The 23,136-nt window shown below is 39.4% G+C and overlaps 1 protein-coding gene across 2 annotated transcripts in view; it reads left to right on the top strand.

Moving 5' to 3' along the window:
- The window catches only part of PRDM1 (PR/SET domain 1), a 98,078-nt gene that overhangs the window by 35,030 nt on the left and 39,912 nt on the right, over positions 1–23,136 (top strand). The window contains exon 1 of one of the 2 annotated variants that reach the window (XM_021553795.1): positions 3,377–3,415. The exons of the other annotated variant lie outside the window; for it this stretch is intronic. The gene's annotated coding sequence lies outside the window, so the exon portion shown is untranslated. Of the gene's footprint in view, positions 1–3,376; positions 3,416–23,136 lie in introns of those variants that run through there. 2 annotated transcript variants of the gene reach the window in all.

Genomic DNA, 23,136 nt, shown 5'->3' with positions numbered 1-23,136 from the left:
CCCCCATCCTGTGGCTCCGTTCTCTCCCTCCTCTTCCCCACACCCCAGCTCCTTCTTCCTTAGCCCAAGGCATCCAAAGCATTCCCCGTGTGTTTGGGTAGCATGCAGTGAGGAAGAAATGATTAAGCAGCTGAATGTTTGAAATCCAGCTAAATGCACCGATTATTATCTGCTTAGGGCTTTCTTATCTCGAACTGTGTGGTGCTTAATGGTAGCCCCATTGTTTTCAGCTCAGAGGTATTAATGAAGGAATCAGGGCAGCAAGCTGATGTCATAGGTGGCTGAAAGGTGACTTGTGCACTGATTTCCCTTACTCCACCCCTTCACAAGTCCCTTCCAACTAGTTCAGAAGAAGGGTTAGTATTTTTAGAGGGGAGGGAAAATAAACCCAGCAAGCAGCCGAGGTTGCATTTGTGTGTCTGGTAAAAGGATTGCAGAGGCTCCTAAATATCCTGCTTAAAAGATGTACTCTCTGAGCTTCTGCTCTACTTTCTCACTTCATAAAGACTCTGAAGTGTTGGCGCAGGTCTCAGCGTGAAAGCGACCAGCTGGCCCTTGTTCACACCTGCCCTAGGCACTGACCAGCAGACCACACTTGATGTCCTGACCTATATCCAAGGTGAGGTTTCCACTCAGTGTTTTCCACGGGAAGAAAGAGCTGTGTAGTAGCTACCACCAAGGATAGCTTCTTGAGATTGATGAAGCCCTCAAGATGATGTACAATTTAAGGAAGTGCTTTCGTAGTCAAGTTATCAGCTGTACTTTTTGTCACTCTTGGGAGTTAAATCCTTTTCTCTTTTTTTAAAAATGTACATAGTTATTAGATGCAAAGTAGTGGATGTTGTGTGAGGAAAAACTCTTCTCTCTGGGGTGAGGTATCTTGAGTGTATTCAGTTTTACACAACACAAAAAAGGGAAAGAGTAAAGATTTAGAATAGATTCTATTTCATTGCCATTGTTTGTATTTTAATCATACAATTATTTCTGTAAATCTTTTTGTGACAGATTTAATTTGGTATTCCTTCCCTTTTGTCATGGACATGAAAAACACTATTCTTTCTTTGACTTAAAGTACTTTGGCATCACACTCCTGCAAAAATGCTGAAATTTCTTCAAGGTGTTTTTTTTTTGTTTTGTTTTGGGGTTTTTTTTGTTTGTTTTGTTGTTTTTTTTGTTTTTTTGGGTTTTTTTTTGTGGACCCACCTAAGAATTCAAGAAAAGATGTGCTACCAGAAACTGACTTGTGGAGCTTTTGTGATTTTGGGGACAATAAAAGAAAAGCAGCTTTTAATAGCAATGTCATAAGGTAGCAAGTAAAGAGCTCCTGTGTCCATACATATCCAAGCAGGTCTCAGACTAGAATAAAAAATAACGGAGTTTCTTTTTTAATTTTAATGAGGCAATACTTTTTGTGCAATATGTAAGTTAATCAGAGTATTTGTGATTACAGTTATAATGTCTTTGCTGGCACGGTGTTCATAAGATAGGATTCCTGTCTTACCTAGACAAATAAGTGAAGAGCTTAATCCTTTCAAATTTTTGATCAGTTTTATTTTTTTTTCCCAATTTCAGTTTAGTTTTGGTTTGATGAACATGCAGTAGCTTTCACTGTTCACTGCAGTACTTTGTGCCTGTTGAAGGAGCTATCTAAATAGTCCACTAGCAAAGACTAGAAAGTTGAAAGAGAAAGCAGAGAAGAAAGAGTGGCAATGAATACCCCTAAATGCATCAAAGCCAGCTGCTGTCTTGAATAAGATTTACTTAACAGGAAACCATCAAACACCAAAATGCTCCCTTCAATTTTCTTTTCCAAGGAGAAGACAAACTGCATAGCACTTGGTGGGGTTTTTTTTTTTTTTTTTTTTCATTTTGACTTATTAGCTCATGACTGAGATTTGTTTGTGTAGGGTGTTTTTGGTTTGTTTGGGGTTTTTTGGGAAGGGTTGAGTGAACTGACTGGCACTTCCAGTCCTGCCCTCTCACATCCCCTCCTGTCCCATTCCCTGTTTCTGTAGGTTCAGCAGTAAAAACCTATTGAAATGTGAGATTACCAAACTGAAGCAATCAGTCTGAAATGATTAAGGAAGATGACTCTTCTTTTCTTCAGATGACCAAAAGTCATCTTGTCCAGAGTTCCTTATCTTCAAGGTGCTATTTCACAACAGTTTCATTCTAACTATCTATTTCCTGTTAAAATCTGAAGGCTTTACATTGTTGGTAAGCTTGTATGTACAACCTACACCAACAGTTACGAAAATTGGTGTCGGTCTTTCTTTTGAAATTATGCTGGATTTTTTAAAGGAAAAAGTGTTTATTTATTTCTTTAGTAATTTAGGAGATTATGTGTCAAGCCTAGGGTGAAATTTTGTTTGCTGAACTTATCTTAAACCTCAGGAGGGGAGGAAGGTTCCGTTTAAAGGTCAAAGCATTTCAAGATTTCAATTCTGTATATTTTTTACCTTTAAAATTTTCCCTCACCCCACCCATACCTCAGACTTAGAAGTTTTTCAGATGTCTTACACATGTTCATCTTGTGTTAAAATTTTTGAAATAATTCTACATTAAATGCCACAATAGTTAAATATTCATGCACATATTACTATCCTCTGCTGTGGACCAATACTTCTCTGGTGAGAAATTCAGTGTTTGAGCTTGGAGGAGAACGCTGGAGCTGACAAAATTCAGATGTTAATGATAATTAATTTATGTAGTGGCAAAGATAGGTGCAGTGCCAGGTGCTTTACAGGCAGATAAGATCTGGTTTCTGCTTCAGTGAGTTTACAATCTGAGGCCCCGGTTTTGCAAATACTTATGCACATGAGTTATGCCACCGAGTGCAGTGACACTACTCATGCATGTGAAGTTACTCACCTGTAGTGAGCTATCTGTGTACAGTTTCAACTGCATTAGCTTTTCAATTGATTGTGAAGTGAGTCAGTAATTATTCAGGCTGATAATTGTAGTTATTTAACAAGCTCTGCCAGTCAGAAATTAAAGAAAAAATACAGGAGTCACCTTTCTGCAAGGAAATTGAAAACTCATGTTTTACTGGGAAGTTTTTCAGGAAGCAAACAGTCCATGTTAGATCTGGCATTTTCATGTCACACTGGTTTAAATTATGTCTATTTGCGTACAAATCACAGAGGAGAAAAAAATCACCCGATAATTGGAAGGGAAAAGTGTTATTCCCGTTCCTCATTTGTCTGATGCTGATCTTGGGGCCACGGTAAGAGTGTTTCCAGTGAAATTACTTTCAAGTCTGGGAAAAAGCAATCAGCAGAGGCCTTGGTAGCTGTAAATTTGTGGCAGCAGTCCCTAATTCATCTTGTAATTCTATGACAGGCTCTGAATTGCCCGTATTTGGCCAGGGATCACCTCAGTGGACAGTTAATGAAAGAGCAGAGGGAACTTGAAGGTCAGTCACACTGAATTCTTTTTTCTTCCTGGCTATGTCTTTTTTATTGCATCCTATCTTTCTTTATATAATTTATTAAGGAAAACCTTTTTTTGTTTGTTCCTGGCAGAGGCAAATCTATGCCTATTTGTTTATCTGCCTTTTTTGCTTGAAGCATTTTTAAAACAGCCTAAAATGCCTCAAAATAGATGTTTCTGTTGAAATCAAGTGACAAAATTACATTTTAGCCAACTTCTATTTCTTGTCTGAGTGTGGTCATGAGAATAAAACAGCAACAGATGCTGCAACAAGGTATGGTTTTGAGAACGGCATTTGTACATCGACATGTGAATCTAATCTAAGTACAATAAGAAGACTTTAGATATTGGCTCACACTCAGAATAAATGAATTTGAACTTCAGGAAGCCATGAGACTAATTAAAATAACACCAGAAAATGCATTTGTGTCTGCTGGAGTCAGACTAATCAGCAGATAAGATGTAATAGCATTTGTTTGTTGAAACTCTGTAGTAAATGGGGGCTGACTTATCAGAACACAAGACTTTTTTGTGACATGTATAGCAGAAAAGACATGTTGAAAAAAATTTAAAATTAAAAACAAAGTGGAGTCATGGATTAAAAATTAAAATGGCCTTTTGTTTTTCTTCCCTCTTTCTTATTTTATAAGGTAATCTCCTGTCATCACTGCTTTCTCTTTTTCAGAATATTTTCATTCTTTGGGGGACATCAGTCTTCTTTCTTGTTTCATCTCATTCAGTCTATCTCTCAGAATACCTTGAGTCTTAATCTTCTCTCTCTAGTTTATGCCTTCAATCTTTTTGCCTATTTTTTCTATCCTTTTCCTGTCCTTTTCATAGTGCTTTTTTTATCTCCTTCATTTTGACTTTCATTCCAAATATATTATCTTCCCACCTTAGAAGAGTTCCCTTCCCCTGTTCAGCCTTTGTCAGAAAAAAATTTAATAGACTTAACCATCATTTGACCCTTCCAGATAAAGTATTCTGAATGACCATTCTGGCTTCAGGGAAAAAGGAAGTATTGGTGGATGAAGTAGTGTTTTTTTCACTATCTGAACTCCTTTCAGTCACAACAAGATCACTGCTACTTCCTCTCAGATTGAATTAAAAATCCTTTGCAATTCATTGGAAGTTTCATTTGCTATTGAACTAAACCTACAAAGTAGGGTAAAATGGGGGATTAAAAAGAAAAAAGTGGGTAGAGAAGTCCATTTTCTGCCTGCTATACAAGGGAAAGTTAAAAAATATTTAGAAATAAATTCATCTTTCAAAGTACATTGAATTTAAACTAGTGGTAAGAATTAACTGCATTTTAGTGGTTATCATGTAGTCAAGGATGCCCTTACTATAAGCAGAGTAGAGTACAATGAGCTTTTCTATTTGTGAACCTGGGATTCCATGTCACTTTTTAATAGGCTTCTGCAGCACACATCCTTTTGGCTGCCTGTGATAGAGCAGAGGTCATTACTAGCTGCAGGACCTGCTACTTGGCTGTGCCTGTCTTGGCTGGTGGGATGTCTTGTGGACTGTGGCCACTTGTGACTGTGGCCATTTATCACTTACCAGCACCAGGGGATATCCAGCCCAAAAGCTGATCCCAGACAAGCAGATCACAGCAGGCATGGAAAGCAAGGTGATGCCTTCATCTGTACAGATAAAAGAGGGGTTTGTGCATACATAACGTTTTGAAAATTATGCCAATACAATCTTAGTCAAGTCTAGTGGAACAAAAATGGTCTTGGTTCTTGCACAAGCCAAGCAGGGAACAAGGTGGTCTCACAGTTTTAGCAACATCTCATTTCTACACATGCTGACTTTCCAATATTTGTACAAGAAGCTGCTCTGTGAAGGTTGATTAGAAGTGGTCAGGATTGTTTTATGTCTCAATTTTTCATATTTCTCTTTAAATCATGTATTTGAAATGCTGGATTTGGCAGAAACAAAATTGTTTGAAGGAAGACATGAAAATCTTCTCTTTGTGTGTAGGAGACTATTGTTAACCTAATATAACAGGGTGTCAAAACTCATAATATGCTAAGTGTTTATAAAGTTCTTTTATTAATGATGTAAAAAATCCAATAACAACCTAAGAAACTTTTCATAATGAGAGTAGAAAACATTAGTGCTTTTCCTGACAGTGTTCCTTTTCATGGGGGATTCCTTTGTGGAATACTAATCAAGTCCATTCAGAAAGATCTAAATTAATTTAATTAAAATCTGTCAGATCAAACTGATTAGCCTGACATCCAGCCTGGCAGGAGGAAGGAGGCTGGTACAAGCATTGTAAATGTGTTGAGGTGGGCTTGCCGCTTGCAATCAGAGATGTGTGGCTGCTGTGGGGATCAAAGCCATCTTTCATTGTCGTCAGAATAAACATTATTGCTCCCCTGGGCAAGTGATCCAGTTTCTTTTTGTCAGAAAATATTTTATACCTCCACAGCCCTGGCAGCTCAGGAGGGGACAGCAGCTACCTGGTTCTACACCAGGTGACCTTTCCTACCCTCCTGACAACAGGAATACAGATTAGACATTTCTCATCTCTTCGCCATCCGCTCAGGTGTTGGCCATGGGCAGGAGAGAGAGGCCATGGTGGCAGGGGTGACTGCATTTTGAGCATGGGTGTCGCTGCAACAGAGACTTCCAAGGAGTGGTGTGCCCACATGAGGCATCTTCCTTTTGCTGCCATCTCCCACTGAACTGAAGTGGGAGCTGAGAAACTGCATTCTCTGCTATCTGGCTGTGCTTGTCCATAATATGAGGAACTACCTCAACCGTGTAAGCTTCTTAATTCTGCAGCTGCTAATAATGATGTGTGGTTTCTATGGCAAACATCAGGGCAGCCAATGCCAATCTGTATCACTGGGTCCTTCCACTTCCCCTACCCCACACATGTACTTACAGAGTACCTCTCATCTTCAAAGATTTTAATAAACACTTTTATCCATCGTTACAGTGGGAGGGATCCATCAAAAGGGTAATAGCTTGTAAATACTCCATTTTTCAGGTCCCAATCCTGCAAGCGCTTAGGCATATGTTTTAGCTTTATGTGCCATAATTCAGGCTTCAGTGGAACCATTCACAGTACATGAAGCTAAGCATATGTGTAAGTTAGGAATTGTGCAGATTAAACAGCATTCCTGTTAGCTGGAAATCAAAAGGTAGATGAAAACTGGGACTCCAGCTACAGAGGAAGTGTAGTTCCTGAAGGAAGAGCAGCAGCAGCTGACATGAAAGACCTGCCAACAGAAGACCTGTCAGTGACATGTGTTTGGTCTTTATTTGTAAAAGGGACTCTTCTCCTGGCAAAATGCCAATGGGTCAGTTTCTCCAAGGATGGAATTCATCTGGAGCATTGAGTTCCATTTGCATGGGCACACACCCAGTGAAAGCATCTTGTATCTGATTTCAGTACTTGGGCTTCAACAGATTTTTCGCCAAGAAATGACAGATTGCTGGAAGAAATAGGACATAAGTTTCATCTGCAGATGCTTTTCCTGACTTACACCTTCCCAGTACTTTCTGGCCATGTCAGTTGAATTGAATATCCTTGAAACAAGCAAGGTAGTTTTCATTTGAACAGTGAGCCTGCAATTAAAAGGGTATGCTTGGTCAGTTTAGGATCTTACAGCTGGAGGAAGATGCTTAATGGAATGGTTCAGGGTGATAAGGATAGGGTGGACAAATAGGTAGAAATAAGCCACTGGCCACACTAGCCAATATATTTGTCCTTTTTATAAAAGATAAAATTGTAATAATATTTTGCCTTCTCTACTGTCTAAGCCTCAGCTTTGATATTTAGACATATTTTTCCTACCTGCTAAGGGCTTCTTTGATCCTGATTTTGTATTATCTCCACACTGGCCCAAGGATCCACTCATGATGAGACCTTTTAACAAGAAAATGTATTACACAGTGTACATGTAATAAATGTGGTTTCTGTTGATGGTGACTAAACTCAGGCCATTCTTCTAGCAGAGTACCAGAGTCTGTTGTTTTTTCTCCTTTTGTTTTTATATAGAGTCCTTCCCTAGCATCTTCCCAACTTCTCCATTAATTTTCTTTTAAGATAATGCAAAACTCAGTTCTATTCAACCATACTTATTAAATTAGATTCTGCTCTAAATTTTATTTTTTTCCTAAATGTCAGGTTACTAAATGAAAAACTTCAAGGTTCCAGCCACGGAACTCAGACTGACTGATAGGTTCAACACATTTCCATAAGGAAATACATAGATATGAATGGGAAGCAAGAAGGAATTTTTGACAATATATTTTTAGTAAGATTTTATAAAATTGGTATCTTCCAATGCAGCAGCTGTATTAGCTGTAAGTACTACTTGTATCAATATGATTTTTATTTTTTCTTTGTCTTTTGCAGTCAAATAACCTAATATTTTGAGGAAATAACACTGGACAGTATTGATCTATTTTTTTCTTTTCTTCCTGGCTCCTAGGTCACAGTTTAGGCCCTAGTTCAGCAAAGTACTTAAGAAGAGGCTTATCTTTAAGCACATGTTCAAGTCTCAGCAGAGTAAATGAGAATTAAGCAAATACTTAAGTACTTTACTGAATAGGGATAGAATTAAGCATGTAGTTGAATGTTTTACTGAATCAGGGCCTTAAAATTAAAAATTAATCTTATTTGTACTACGAAGATTGGAAAGCTATGTGCTAGATTTGGATCTTGAATTAATATAAACCAGGAACAGGGTAGCACCAACTGTCACAAGGAGAGGGGTATGTAGGTGTAAAAAGGGGGTGAAGCTGGGGCTGTTAAAATCGTGGGTAGGACATAGGAGAGATATACATTGTGTTCCTGTGTCTGTTTCAGGCTAAATTACTGGAGGCTGACATTCCTTTGTGTTTCAGTCCTGCTGCTGGTGAACCTTGGCATGCATAAAAAGTTCCATAATATTAATAGCTGCCATGCTAAGTCTGAAGTTGCAGAAGGGGCTTAATCTTTTTAAGCCTCAATACACACTTATTTGTCCTGTGAAGGGATGGTGATGCCACTTCTCTTCTTTCAAACTCTTTAAGCTGGTGAGGTTTCTTTCTGCACATTATCGTGATGCCTGGCACAGTACTTTTGCTTGTGCCTTCTAGAAGGTTTTGTAGTACAAGTCCATAATAATAAATCCTGTCCTTTGGGCATGACAAAATTATTAGTGTGACATGATAGAGTTTTGTTGCAGTTGAAGTTTTTGTCAAGCTTTAGGTTGATACAAACTAATGGCAGCATTAAGTAGTTTTCTGACTAGCATAATTAACTTGTGTGAGTCTAGGAAAAAGTATTTGAAGAAGTGTGGTAACTTTACACTACTTTTTAGGAAGATAGCTTTCAGCCTGTAGAGTTGAGCAGGTTATGGATGAATGCAGGGGAATGTTTGCATGGACCAGTTGTAGGGATGTCTGTTAAATTTGCAAACATCTAGAGTTTTCAGTGCCTGTGAATTCCTTCTGAGAAGTTTTTGGTATTGGCAGTAAACATTTGAGTGGTTTAAGTGAGGTATTTCAAAACCATCGTTTCTACAAACATGGAATTGGTGCCTGGAGCTGGGTCAGTGTTCATCATGATGTTCTGTGTTGCTGTAGAGATGCTCAGAGAAGATTGATTGACCCAAGTGCTCCTCTTCAACTAAACTTCATGTAAGGGTAGCTCAGAGTGTAGGTGCAGTGAGTGTAATATCATCTGCATGGGTACTAGCTAATAGTTAACTGGCTCTGCCGAACCTGTGTTCCTTAAACAAACGCTATCAGATATGGGTTGTCTTACTTCTGCAGACAACCTACTTCAGGTTGGAAACTAAAGCTTTATTCTTAGGAGTAGAAGACAGCAGGAGGGCTTTCACTGCCTGCTCAAACAGGGAAGGGAAGGAAGGCATCGCATTACTAGAGCTGCTGTTTTCCACTCAAAACAGGAGGGATGGGGCTAGTAGGGTTTCTGAGTATGTTCTGAAGTGTGTAGGGTGGCTGACCTCAACTCAGCTGTTATTTTGATTTTTTAGCTGACTGTGGGCCGAACAGGTGCTTGACACAGTGTGAAGCTTCTCAGGATAGCTGGTGTAACTTTGTGCCAAGGCTTTGGGAAAGGGCAGAGAAACATGCAAGATCATGCTTTACACAGGAGTTTACAGTGTGGAGATACTCTGTATGGAGAATGAAGGGGCAAGATAGTGCTGAAACTTTGAGCTTTCTGTACAAGGCAGAAAATTAATAGATAAGGTGAGTCAAAACTGTGGATCTTGTATGCTGGGGGCTTTGAAAACTTTGTGGGAAATGCTTGTTATTAGGGATAACTGTCTTAGTTTCTGAAATTCCATAAGGGCATAAATCTACATTTTGTGTGCGTGAGAGACCTCTCACCCAAGTACTGTTCTTGCAATGATAGCATTGTATGATCACCTCGATTAATCATCTTGGCTTATAAAATGGGTTATTACCTTATATCTGAACTGTTTAAAAAACACTGTTTCTGGATGACTTGTAGTAGTGTGGGTTTGTTTGGGGTTTCATTTTTGTTTTTTTAATGGCAAATACAAATTCCCCTCTATGCATTTGAAATAAAAAAACTAGGGGTATTTTTGAGAATAAACAACCTACTTGTTCCTACAGGTAGAAATGCAGAACTCAGCAATGATGGCTTTAAAAGCATATCTAGAGCAAAAACTAGTGGGTTTCACTTTTTCAGTTATGGGCAGAGTAAGCTGGTTTTTCATTTTTTGATTCTGACTAGTAGGAGATACATTAATTGCATCAAAAATTGTCTCTTTGTGGTTATTTTTGAGACTATCTTTTCCTCCCTTAAGGAATGAAGTGACCCACATCTGAAAACAAACTAGCTTTGTATGAAGTGATGGATTTTAAGTAGAAGCCTCTGTTCAGAACTGAAGTTTATGATTTGATGCATTTAAACTATTTTTTTGGACCAGATAAAAATTCTTTGTTAAAAAATTGTTGGTCACTCATCATTTAGGTTACCCTTGCACCGGCATAAGTACATTTAGTTCACTTGAGCTCCCTGTGACTTAGAGCATTAAACATGTGACAAGAAACAAAATTATGAGAGACTTAAAAGCAACTCTTTTTTTTTTCTAGTTTTGTGTTATTTATTAACAGTATATTTCATTTTACTTCAGTTGCACAAAAGCTGTCAACTAAGTTAATAGTAAATGCCACTTCCTAGTTGACATGAAAGTCTTTAGCATAGAGAATGATTATTTTAATCATCTTGCATTTACTGAATAAAATATGCACCTGTAATTTTTTAAAATTAGTCTTTTAAAATTATTATCAAAGTACAAAATCTTAATTTGTTATCTTGTTTAAATAATTTTCTCTTGACAGAGTATGGTCTGATATGATAACTGAATTGATTGATAATACAAAATGAAAGATATTAACATATTTTAGACAGATCAATGAAATATTGACAGGCCTGGAACATAAATTATTTTGGTGTATGAATTCTCCAGTCACTTTTTTCTTTGGCAGAAAAGTCGCACTTGCAGCATTTCTATTTATGTTATTCTATTAATGGCAGAAAGTTTAAATGTATAATTCAAAATTTTTGAAGCAAATCAGAAATGCAGCTTTTGAACTCCAAGTTTGTTAAACAAAAATGCATTTTTTTTTTTCTGGAAAACTCATCTTTAAAGCACAGCAAAGTTCTAAATTTTTATCTCCTTGATACCTTCTTGGCTTAAAGTGACAAAGTCTAAAAAGACTTTTATCAATACAAGTTTAGGGGTTTTTTTTGTTTTGTTTTGTTTCACTAACATCCATTTTACGGAGACTTTATGAGTTCCTGTGCATCCTCCAAATATTGACACTGCTGGGGCTGGATGGAAAGTTCAGACCAAATCTTGAACCTCCTCTTGTTGGTTCTACAGACTGTCTGGAGTCCAAAGGTTACGAACTGCTTGTAAACTATCTCCAGAATAAAAGCCTGTGTGCCAGGACATCAGTGCTGGTATTGTGTCCTCTATTCTTTTCCTAATTTGCAGTTTCTCCCCATCCTGCCCCCGTGGATTGTCAATGGCCTGAATTGTTTCAGTCTGTTTAATTCAGCGAGGCTATGCTAATCGGTGTCGCCTGAAAGCCTGTCCTGAGACCCCGAGACTTCAGAGATGTTAATTCGCTTAGTATTACAAAACTAAAAGGGTGGGGGGGGAAGAGAAAAAGAAGAAAACAAAAACCACCAGAGTAGTTCTCCATTGTCTGCTCTGGCAGCACAGACATTAAACTCTTGGATTCTGCAATAGTCAGTACAGAACAGTTTTTAATACACACCAATTTAACAGAACAATTTCTTTAATATTAAGCATTCAAATTGCTCTGTACAAGATTTACCCAGTGGCTAAAAGTCTACAGAAATCTTCCTGTGAACTCAAATTTAAAGAGTTTATTTTGCTTAGTTGTGTAAGATGTGCATGTTCAACCAAATAAGACCATTTGTGTCCTTAAACCTGAGACAGTAACAACGCTGAACCTACAGCTTTCCCAAACTGGATATGGACCCGTCAGGTACGTACCTGGAGGAGAATCTAAGAGCTTGAGTTACTGCTGAGGCTCTCTGGGTGGCTCAGTGGGAGAACATAGTACTCAGGAGAGAAATCACAGGAGCCACCAAGTTCAGTCAGAAGCATCCTGAGTTTAGTTCGATGATTTGTGCATTTTTGCCAAGTGGATGATAGGGCATAGTCCAACCACATCCTTCCCCAATAAACAGAATTGCCCTGTCGGTTCTTTGGATATCCTTTGAGGATACAGGCTCAACCTCTCAGGCAAAAGTGTAAAATAGTAGATTTCTTCAATGTTATTAAAAAACATGTTCTAAATGAACATTTCTGCCTAGAGCAATTTTCCAAAGAAATAATTTTGCTAGAGAGACAGAGAGCAATCACTTACAGCTTTCCACAGGCAAACACTGCATGTATTTTTGCTCCCAACTGTGATAAATTTACCTTGGGTTTAGTTCATTAAGAAAACTTCATCAGGGAAATGCAATTTCTCCTCACTGTCTAAACATAAATAGTACTTATCTCCTTTGGCTAGTTGTTTCTCAGACATGAAATTCCTGTTAAATGGATCTTTTTAATACAAACATTTTTAAAAGCCACACATTCTTTTCCACTGCATCAGTGTGTGGTTTTTACTTGGTAACACAATATGTACTATCAGTGGTTTATCACAGTGATTAAAAGTCCAGTGAAGGCAACTCACATGAGTCTTTAACTATGAATTGATCCTTAGTGATCAAATTAAATTCGGGGTTTTTTTCAGGAAAAAACTATTGGCTTTTTCTTTGTTTGTTTTATGTAGAATAGATTTTACTAAAAAAACGTGGGTTTGTATCATGATTTTTAAATTTTTTTTTTGTGGCATATGCTTAGTGAATATTCTCTAAATACTCCTCACAGTCAGCAATAATCTTAATGATAAATCATTTTGCAATGTTTCAAATGTTCTTAACTCTTGTTGAGATAATTCCCAATTCAGTGTGTTAAATATTTTCAAGAAATAGGCTTGCTGACTTTTAATCTGGAGGTCTGTTTTGTACCACATGCAGTTTCCAGGTACTCTGTATCTCTTGTGCTGCATAACCTGTCTCGCGTGCACAGCTATCTAATCTTGCAGCGGGTGAGAAGCTGTAATTTGTGGGGCTTCTTATCGAAATGCAGAAAACTGATGTGGAAAGAATGGCAACAAAGCTGTATTTTGCCCTCACAGTATTAATTTTGTTTTTTTAAAAAATAGGTGTAACTGAATGAATAATTTCCAGAGCTGTTAAAACATAGCAGGTTGCGTGGTCCAAAGGCAAACCCTGTGGAGCTGAGCTGTATGGGGCACCAGCGCCCTTCACTCCCCAGGAACCCAGCGTCCCCCATGCTCACTGGGATCTGATTGTCCAGTGATGCAAGAGTTTGCTAATTAAACAGTTCACAGAGGTGTTTGGGGCAGAACCTGTGGACATTTAACCAATTGAACAATTTATTGCTGTAATTGAAGGGGTTAGCTGGTGTTTATTAACTAGCCTTCCTGTCACGTTCCAGTGGCTGGACTAACCCTTGGTCCCTGATTTGTTTTCAAGTGTCCCACCGGTGGTGTTGGCATTGCAGTGTCACTCTTCAGGCTGCCACTTCAAGGCCACAACTTCACTTACCAGCCTTTCGCAAATTTAGCCACATTACTGGATTTTTTTTTCTTGCTGGAGCAAGTGTTTTATTACAAAATACTGTCACTTTAGAGCAAAACCAAGATTTTCTTTTAGATGAAAAATAAGTTTGGATTATTAAGAAATTTCAGCAAACCGCTTCTGGCTTGAAAACAAGTTTCTGGCTTTGTAATCTCAGCATAGCACTAGTTTATTTTCCTTTTATGTTTATGGTCACCTCTGTCGTCTCTATCATCATTAAAGCGGGTTTGGGGCTGGGATTAAGGCGTCATTACAGTGGCGTGCAGCAGGGCTTCCAGTCAAACCGCTGAGGCACGAGCAGTTTGGGACACAAATCTATTCAGAGGAACAATGAGTCCTGATGGTGATAACAGGCTGCTTCGCCCCCTTACCCATGAAAGCTTCTATAACTAGAACTAATTGGCCGTTCTTAAAGTGCAATTAGCAGGGATATTAATCTAGGCCTGACAGGTGTGAAAATGTGTTTCTTTGAGTTCATTCAATAGACACCCTCTCTGATCACCCGTAGGAGGGGTCTGAAGCAATTGTACCTATAAACTTGCAAGCTTTTACTTTGTTGGAACTGAACAGCCCACTTTTAATAATCTCATTTGAGTCAGATGGCATTAACCCGACAGAAATGGATGGGAGGAAGTTCACTTAATACTGACATAATAGTTGGTATCACTTCCATCATCGGGAAAGGAAATGACTACTTTCCCCTTCATTTGGGTATGTGAAGAAAAGGGAAGACTTTTTAAAAATACATATTTTTAATGAGAAAGTTAGGTCTGAATTATTTTGAATTCAGGATAATTAGGTGTCCTCCCTCTATTTGCCTCTTGTGCAGTTTGATAATCTCCATTTGCAATGCTTGCTGTTTTTCCCATTTTTGTTTTTCATCCCAATAGGCACAGCATAGAGCAGAGACATTAAAAGGCATTGCCAACAAGGGTGGCATTATCATCAGCTCTGCAGCTTTTAAACTGTGATAATGTAACTGTTTATCTCCAATTGGAGATGGAGTTTCAGGACTTGGGATAGATACAGCACTACTAGTTCAGCTTTCCTACAGCTCATATACAAGGGCACAGCTCAGTGGTGCTGCACTGGTCTATACGTGTCCAAAGATTCTTATTTTAACCAGCAGACTTATTGTGGGATGCTGAAAGGGTTCCAGCTGAATCTGCAGATGGTTGCTTATGCTAGTGGGCTTCAGGCTTGGAACTAAATGAGGAAATTTGTATTTCCCGTTTTAATTAAAAAGGGTATTCACAATTTAAGACTAAACAACAAAAGCCTACCCCAAAGACATGCATCTGTTTTACATAAGATAAATGTGTTATAAGAGTGAGAAATTGCTTGAAGATGGTCTTGATATTGAAAATAGTGTGAGTTCATGGGCATGCAGATGCATGTATACTGCTCAGTCAGCTAGAATTTTTTCCAAAGATGGAAAATTTATTATGTAGGGTCTGCCATACATACTTATTATGTATGGTCTGAAAAAAAATCTGCATAATGCTTTACTAATTCACCCTTTTGAAGTATCTGAAAGTCTAGACCACTGTGATATTTCTTAGAAATACCTTAAAAAACTTGTTAGAAAAGATGAGTCTAGGTCTTCCTCAGCCACTCAGCACAGTCTTCTGATAGAAAAGGCAACTTCATAAGAAAATTTGTTTTACTAATGTATGAGGCCTATCTTACTAAGGCTGGCTTTTTTTTTTTTTTTTTTTTTTTGCCTCACTGCTGTGATGGAAAAGCCCCTCTTAGACTAACGAATTTCTTGTCTGAATTTGCTTGGGAGAGTTTTCTTCTTCAGGAAAATTCTTAGCTGAAAAATCTCAAAAAAAATAGATCCTTGCTGTTTACTTCATGACACTGAGCACAACCACATCCTTTCCCAACCTTGGCAAAAACAGAAAGCAAGAAAGAACATGATTTCATAATGAAACAAGGTTCAGCAACCTTCACCAGTATGAGTAGTAATTGAGGTAGCCTTAGAAACTGTGTGAGTATGTCCCTGAACGCAAATTTATGAGCCTTTCTGAGATGTAAAGCTTATTAACTTGGTTGTTACTGTATCTGCGTTGCTTTCTTGATGCCCTGATATCCCTTGGGACATTACAGTTTTCCAAAGCTAGTGTGTCTTGGAGTTGGCTCCGCAAGCTTTGCAACAGAGCATGCTGCATGGTTAGACTTGCTCTCTTGCATCTTTTCTAAGAAAGGCTCTGCATTTTCTAACCTAATGCAATCAAAATTGATCTTGATTCAACACAGATGACCTGCATAGGAAAGAACACTCTGCTTCTGGAGCAATAGCAAGGTTTGTCATTCCTTTGGAACCCATTGCCCTTCTTCCTAGTTTAGGAGGGCAAGGCAGTCTCTTTCTTGATTACCCTAAATAGTGCAAAACATCCAAGGGGAAGGAGGGTCCTGTGATTGAGACAAAGGGCTGTGATTCAGGACTTGTGGGTACAGCTCCTATCTCTGCTGTCTGCTTTCAGTTAAACCTTGGGGAAGTCATTAGATCTCTTCCTCTTACACAAAATCCCAGACTCCTTCTGTCTTTTCCATTGAGCTGAGAGGTTCTTGTCACCAGCTGCACATTTGCATGCATTCCTCACCATTGTTATCCACTAATGCAAGCTATAGAGCCTGCCTTCTCATATTCGGGGAGGAAAGTTGAGGTATTAGTGTTTTGGGGGCTGTTCTTAGAATGGTGAACATGATCCTGTGCCCAAATCTGCTACCAGGACTCCTGTTTGCCTTTTCATCTCCCACACTAATTCTCTCCCCTCACAACAGCTCCATTTCTCCCCTGTTCTTCCTGAATCACTGAGAAGTGGAGAGGAAGAGATAGCTTTCCCGCTCCCTACTGTGAAACCAAAATATATTATTATCTGTCTTCTCTTAACCAGACGTGGTAACAAGATTACTCAAAATTCATGTCAACTGAATATGAGTTGCGTAGTTTTGAAAGCTGATGACTAAAATTATTGGAATTACCCAGAGCTAAATGGTTTGTTATAGCTGGAAATTGGAAAGTCTCTTGGTGTTTGCACCATTGTTTGTTGTGGAAGCGTTAAGTCCTGCTGCTTGATGTCTTCACCCTTTTTATTGACAAAAAGGGTACACAATGAAAGGGTTTGTTCATACTTGCTTAAAATCAAATGGTTTGGACAGTTACTTTCTTTCTACCTCAGTTATATTTTCATTCCTATTTAGAGTTTTCATTAGCAAGTTATTTTGTGGTTACCCAGAGTGGCACTTAGTAATTGCATTGAGATATTTCTCTCTTAGATTTCTTAACTGTAATAATGTAGTAAACCCTGTTTTGCTCAAGAAATACCTGAGAAAAAAATGCAGTGATTAAAAGAATGCCTAAATAACAACTGATGTGGTATTCATTGATTGAAAGTTTTAACTCTTAGCTGCATGGATGGTAAGAAACAAGATAATGGATAGCTACCAGTGTCCCAAATTTGAAAAGACAGAGGAAAATGGCAGCAAGAAAAAGTGAATGAAGATGGATGAAATCCACAGGAGGGTGAAGGGAGATTGCATGGACTCCTCCATGCTGGACAGGGCTGATTGGCTGACTCCTGGCTCACCTCAGCTGTTGCTTTTCAGAGTGGTATTTTGAAAGGCACTGTTCGGGAGAAGTGTTTCCTGGCCAAAGTGCTTCCTGGCCACCACCGCCACACACCACTTGCAGATGCTGCCTGTGGGTCAGTGAGAGGTCACCTCCAGTTAACTCAACACCTCAGTGAGGAGAAAGCTCTTGGGGATAAACTTTCTATCACTGTCTAACCAGCACTGAGAGAACTTGCAGATGCTTAACTTGCTCTTTTGCCTTGTCCGTAAGTAGTTTTCATGGCATCATTAGCACTGCCAGCTATTACCTCTCCACTTGTCCAGTACGGCAGGATCGACAGCACCAGTTTCTACAGCCCAGTGGTTGGGTTTTCTCCTCCCTGTGCTGTGGTCCACCTCCCTGTGCTGTGCTGTGGCCAGGGCTCAGCTGCCCTCCAGTGCCTCACCAGCACCTTGCTAAAGCTACCAAGGACCAAGAGAGACCTTGGAGTCTGCAGAGGGAGCGGCATCCCATGCACACTTGGATGCCCCAAAGCACGTAGGGGTGCCTTCCAGGCTTTCTGTGTGTGACAGGATGCGGCTCCTGGTCCCACGGAACCTAAACCAGGGCACTCACAGCTCCATGGTTCAGTGCCAAAAGGAAGATGCAGCTCTTACACCTCTGCCTGTAGTTTGAACATTGTCAGTGATGACATCAAGAGCAACATCAGGAGGGGATGGACTGAACATGAAGGTGGGTGGTGTTTGCTTATGAAATGTAAAGTCTAATTATGTTCAGCAAACTGCTCAAGTCCTGTAGCTCCAGAACCAGAGCAGTCACATTTAAATAATTGTGTTCTGAAAAAGATCAAAGATGCAAATAAATGTCACAAGTCATGCAGGAGCCCATTTTACATATATGCATAGAGATACATGAGAAATCACTGTATTTTACATTGTTCCCACATTTTTCCTTGTGACAGCAGTTACAGAGCCCTGCTCACAGGTGAGTGAGTGCATGCGCTCCATGGTAATTACTTCCCTGGTGGGGCTTTCTTAAGTATCCGTGCAGATTTGGGGCAAAAGTCTGGAAAAGGTAAAATGCTGAGGCAAGAGGATTGAAGTCTGAAAAACCTCTTCAGGTTTCAAACTGGTCTGTTCTTGTCCATAAAAGAATTTAGTAGGCATATATTTTATGTGTGTGGGTACATCAGTAGATGCATAAAAATACATACGTCTGTTTTCAATAAATTTGTTCCATGATCTAAACATCTTCCAGATAACATCTTAAAAATCTTAGGCTTCACATTTTCTCAAACAGGCTTGTTCAGGGAAACGAAAGAGAGTGCTTGACAAGATTATGGTGTTGCTTCCATACATTTCCTTTATTCTTGTGGCTAAAAGGAAATTACAATGTGTTGTTAAGTCAAAGCGTGGTCTGTGGAGCTGAACCAAAAAACCTTTAAATGGACTAAAATTCCCCTTCTGATAAAAGGGAAAACTACACAGCAGAGAGACAGGATATCTTTAATTTAAATAGTGGGTTTAGGTATATTAATTTGAGTTCAAAGCATCTTTCAAAGGGTATGATGCCCACATTTTTAATTTTACCTAATACTGAGCATCTGGTGTGGACTGGTTTGTGGTACTAAGAGCAAAAGGAAATACATTACTCATAGATGAAAGGAGTGAGGGAGAATCACTGTCCTGACTAAAAATAGCCTTTTTTCCTCCAGTTAATATCAGCTGGAGGTTTTATTAAATAGTAATTGTCTAGAAAAAGACAATAATTGAGTATGACTGTTTCCTTTCAGGGGCCAGGCCCAGGTGGTGAAAGTTAAGTATTGTCCTTCAGATAAGGTCCTGAAAGCAGTTTTCCTGAATGTCCACTGAGCCCTTCTGCAAAATGTCCTTTCTGGGTGCTGAGCTGCAGACAGACAAAATCCAGGCCTTTTTGCAGGGCAGCAACAGTTTTCAGGGATGTAGCACCAGAGGATTTTATGGCTGCTTTGCAAATACAAAGCTGGCTCACCTCTTTGGCTGGAACTCTAACCCAGAGGCGCAGAGATCACAAGAGACAAATGTCTTAAATTAAGAAATGGAGTTGACATCTATAAAAGTCAGAGCACATCTAGTAGGCAACATGTGTAATAAGACTATAACATTATATCTAATAGGGAGATTGGAAAGCTGTCTGAAAAAAATGCAGCTTCCGTTCAGATCTGCACATTTGAAAACAAAATACACCAGATTAATGAGGTTTTTTTGTCTCCTGCCTTCACCCCCCTTCGCCTAGATTTACTGATCTGAATCCCTATGTTCTTATCCTAAAAATCAGTCCAGTTTTTTTCAGTACAAGGTTAGTGACAATCCTGGTAACAACTTTGCCTATCTTTATTGGAGTCCATAGTGAAAAAATGTCTATTTCTGTGAGGTTAACAATATCCTCTTATTTATTTCTATACGGTTGTTTTCTTTGAATGACAGTTTTATACATCATAATGTTAACACCATTTGTCTGGGGCTTTACGTATCATGAATATCTAAAGATTATTTAATTAACATTTGCAAGTATTCAGTGAGTCAGAGAACCATGAGATAGATCCAGACAGGAAGTGCTTTTTCTGCCCTCCAGAAGTTTTCAAATTGCTACTTATTCTGAGTTGAATGGACTCAAAACTTTGGGGGAGTTTTCATGGAGGAGAAGTGGAGGACGAGAGAGCGTGAGAGCCACAGCAGTTTGCTGCAAAATGGCCAAAAGTTCCAGAGTGCTCCCTGGGGAAGGGGAAAGCTGTCATTTCAGCCCTTTGTCCTGCATGGTTAAGCTTTGGAACTTTGGCCTTACGCCTCCACATGCTGAATTAGGAGTGTAATGGCTGAGCCAGAGTCAGGCCCGCTCTGCTGGGTGGTCTGCAGACAAACACTCAGAGAGAAGGTCACTGTGGCCTTCTAGTCAGAGTAGCTCCTGAAAGCTTTGCTGGCTGTAGCTTGGACCACCTTTTCTTTTGCATTCCACATAAGTGGTCTCACTGTGAGGTGAGGCTGAGCTCTTATCCAGACAGAAACACCACTTACCCAGAAAGTAGCACATATGTTCTACTGGGAAACCTGGGTTCTGGCCATTCAGCATTTCCCAGGAGAAGCTGACCCCTTGGGTCAGTAAGGGTAGTTGCTTCAAAGACTGCATAAATTGATACCATATTCAGTTTGAGAATTCAGACATCTTGATTCTATGGTTTAAACCACTGGACCACACTTTTTCTGAAATAGGTAGGAATATTTGCATTTTTGTATAGGGAAACCGAGGCACAGAAAGCGTCTGAGGTTTGCCAGAAGCCACATACTAGGTCTGTGGAAGAGCTAAGAATAGAACCCAGGTTTCCTGATACCAGCACAAATGATTCAGTCACAGTACACTGTGAGAGCAGGACAGGAAGGAGCAAAGAGATAAAAAATTAATTTCTTCTGGAAGTGAAAATTCTTGTTTCAGGTAGTGTTTTCCATTATACCCAAATCATTTCTACATCCCTGTAACCTAATTTTTCTTTACCATTTGTGTTTAACAGTGAATATTGCTTTGACACCTACCCCTGGAAACTCCTGGCCTTCTGCTAACCTCAGATTGATGGGCTAAAATGAGAGACTGCCCATTGAGAATATAATCCTGGTCTGCAGGGGGCACAGAGATTTCTTCAGCTCTGGGAATCAGCCAGTGGTTTGCAGTTCCCAGGCTGAAGCTCCACATTTAGGTGCAGCACGCCACACTGGAAGTTGACATGAACCTTAAAGAGTGGGACAGGGGCCTTTAGCTAATGAGAAGAGTTATGACTTTGCTTGTGGAAGTTTTAAATATGTAGAAAATATGTATGAAATTTTAAAGGATATGTTACCCACAAGTTCAGGAAGGAAGATATTTTCAGGTCTTCCTTCATTTAAAATATATTGCAAACCCAATATAATTCCATTCATATTTATCAATGTGTTTTAACAGAAAAAAAAATGGGGTCAATAAGTCCTCTGAAAAGAGGCTAAAATGAAGGAAGATAGAGTTCATCACTTCCATATATTGAGCCTGTGACTTCCAAAATCAAAGGCTTGGTAATCCTAATGGATTGACTTCCAAATTTCCTTGGATTTATATTGCTGGACTAGTCTCTCTCCAGGGCTTAGCTGGATCCCTGCAGATAGATTTTTAGGTTTATATGGTGTAATTCCACTTAGTCCAGCTGTAAACTTGTGATGGCTGAATTAATACATTAGAAGGGAAAAAAAAAAGAAAAAGAAAAGAGTATACCTACAAACCCCCTGGTTTGTATATCAAATCCTGGTGGGGGGAAAAACTGGACATTTCAATTAGTTGGTTGTGTGGCCTGATTGAAGAACAGCCCCATGGCTAACAAAGCTTTGTCTGTAGTATCAGCTTGCTCCTCATCCACCAGGACAAATAGAGTGGTTGGTCATTAACGGGCTAGCCATCGGGTAGGGGTTTTGTTCTTAAATGGGGGCTTTGTCTTATCCCTGCTGTTTAAGCCCTCTCCAAGCACTCCTCACCTGTCATATCTGTCATACATTTAATTCATCACGCTCTCTGGTCAAAAGCTACACTGATAGTATCAAAAGAAGAGGAGGGGGCTTCTTATAACTTTAGCGATCAAAGGAGATTACAAAGCAAATAAGATTTTAATGAAGACGGCAGGTTTGGAAAGGAGAATTTACTGCACTGAGAATCACTAACACATATATGTTCATTTTATCTGCATAGTATTTGAGACTGGAATCCCAAGCTATTACAGAAGGAAGGATGGATACATGTGTTGGTTCATGGTTTTAATTAAAAACACAGGGGGAGGAGATCTGGGGAGGAAAAAGGAGCTCTTTTATTTCACTTTAAAGGTCATATTTTTATTCTGTAAATATGATAAGCAGACTGTGTTTAAACACAAGTTTGTTTTAAGGGTGACACATTTATCAACCAATTTGCCATGGAACTGACATTGTCAGGCCAATGTTCTCAGTAATTTGACCCAGCTTTCAAATTATCAATCACAATACTGAAATACACTTGGTCCCACTGTATCAATGAAAGAGGTAAAGAAGGCAGGCATTTTCCAGTCATAGTCACAGAAATCCACATGTCCCTGGGATCATACATGATGAGGGCCAGAGCTGCAGAAATGCACCTTTTGTGTCAGTGGGTGTTTCGCAGGAAAACAGCTCTGTGCCGGTGGTGTGGGGAAAACTGCCTGCCTTACCTTACAGGGAAGCCTTCCCTTACTGAGAAGCACATGCTGCCCTGTGGCACTTTGTCATGGAATGCAAGTCTGAAACATCTCAATTCACAGAATATTCTGAATTGGAAGGGACCCACAAGGATCATCTGTTCAGTGAATGGCCTATATAGGGATCAAACCCATATCTGTGGCATTGTCGGCACCATGCTCTAACCAACTGAGCTACTCTCAGTGGCTCATTCACTCATTCAACTTTTATTAGACTTGCAGTCTTTCCACAGAGGAATTTTCCCATTTGGAACTGTCAGTCCAGAGTACATGGTCTGTTTTCCAATAAGATGGAAACAACTGATGGGGAATTATCTGTTGCAGTTCCTAATGGTACTAGTGCACAGTACTCAAATTCTACATGGCCAGTCATCCTGGAGATTCAGTTAGCAGCAAAGACACTCCCCTGGAAACATAAAGGTTTTGGAGCAAATAATCTCAGCCAGTGTGGATCTATGAATGGCAGGTGCTGCTTGACTAACCTGGTCTCCTTATGACCAGATGACTCGCTTAGGGGATGAGGGAAAGGCTGTGGATGTTGTCTACCTGAACTTCAGTAAAGCCTTTGATACTGTCTCCCACAGCAATCTCCTGGCTGTTTATGGCTTGGACAGGGGTACTCCTCACTGGGTAAAAATAATGGGGTGACATCCAGCTAGTCACCAGTGGTGT

Source organism: Lonchura striata, chromosome 3 (genome assembly GCF_046129695.1).
Source record: "Lonchura striata isolate bLonStr1 chromosome 3, bLonStr1.mat, whole genome shotgun sequence".
In the NCBI taxonomy this organism is placed as follows: Eukaryota; Metazoa; Chordata; class Aves; order Passeriformes; family Estrildidae; genus Lonchura; species Lonchura striata.
This window is presented reverse-complemented; position numbering and strand designations above follow the sequence as displayed.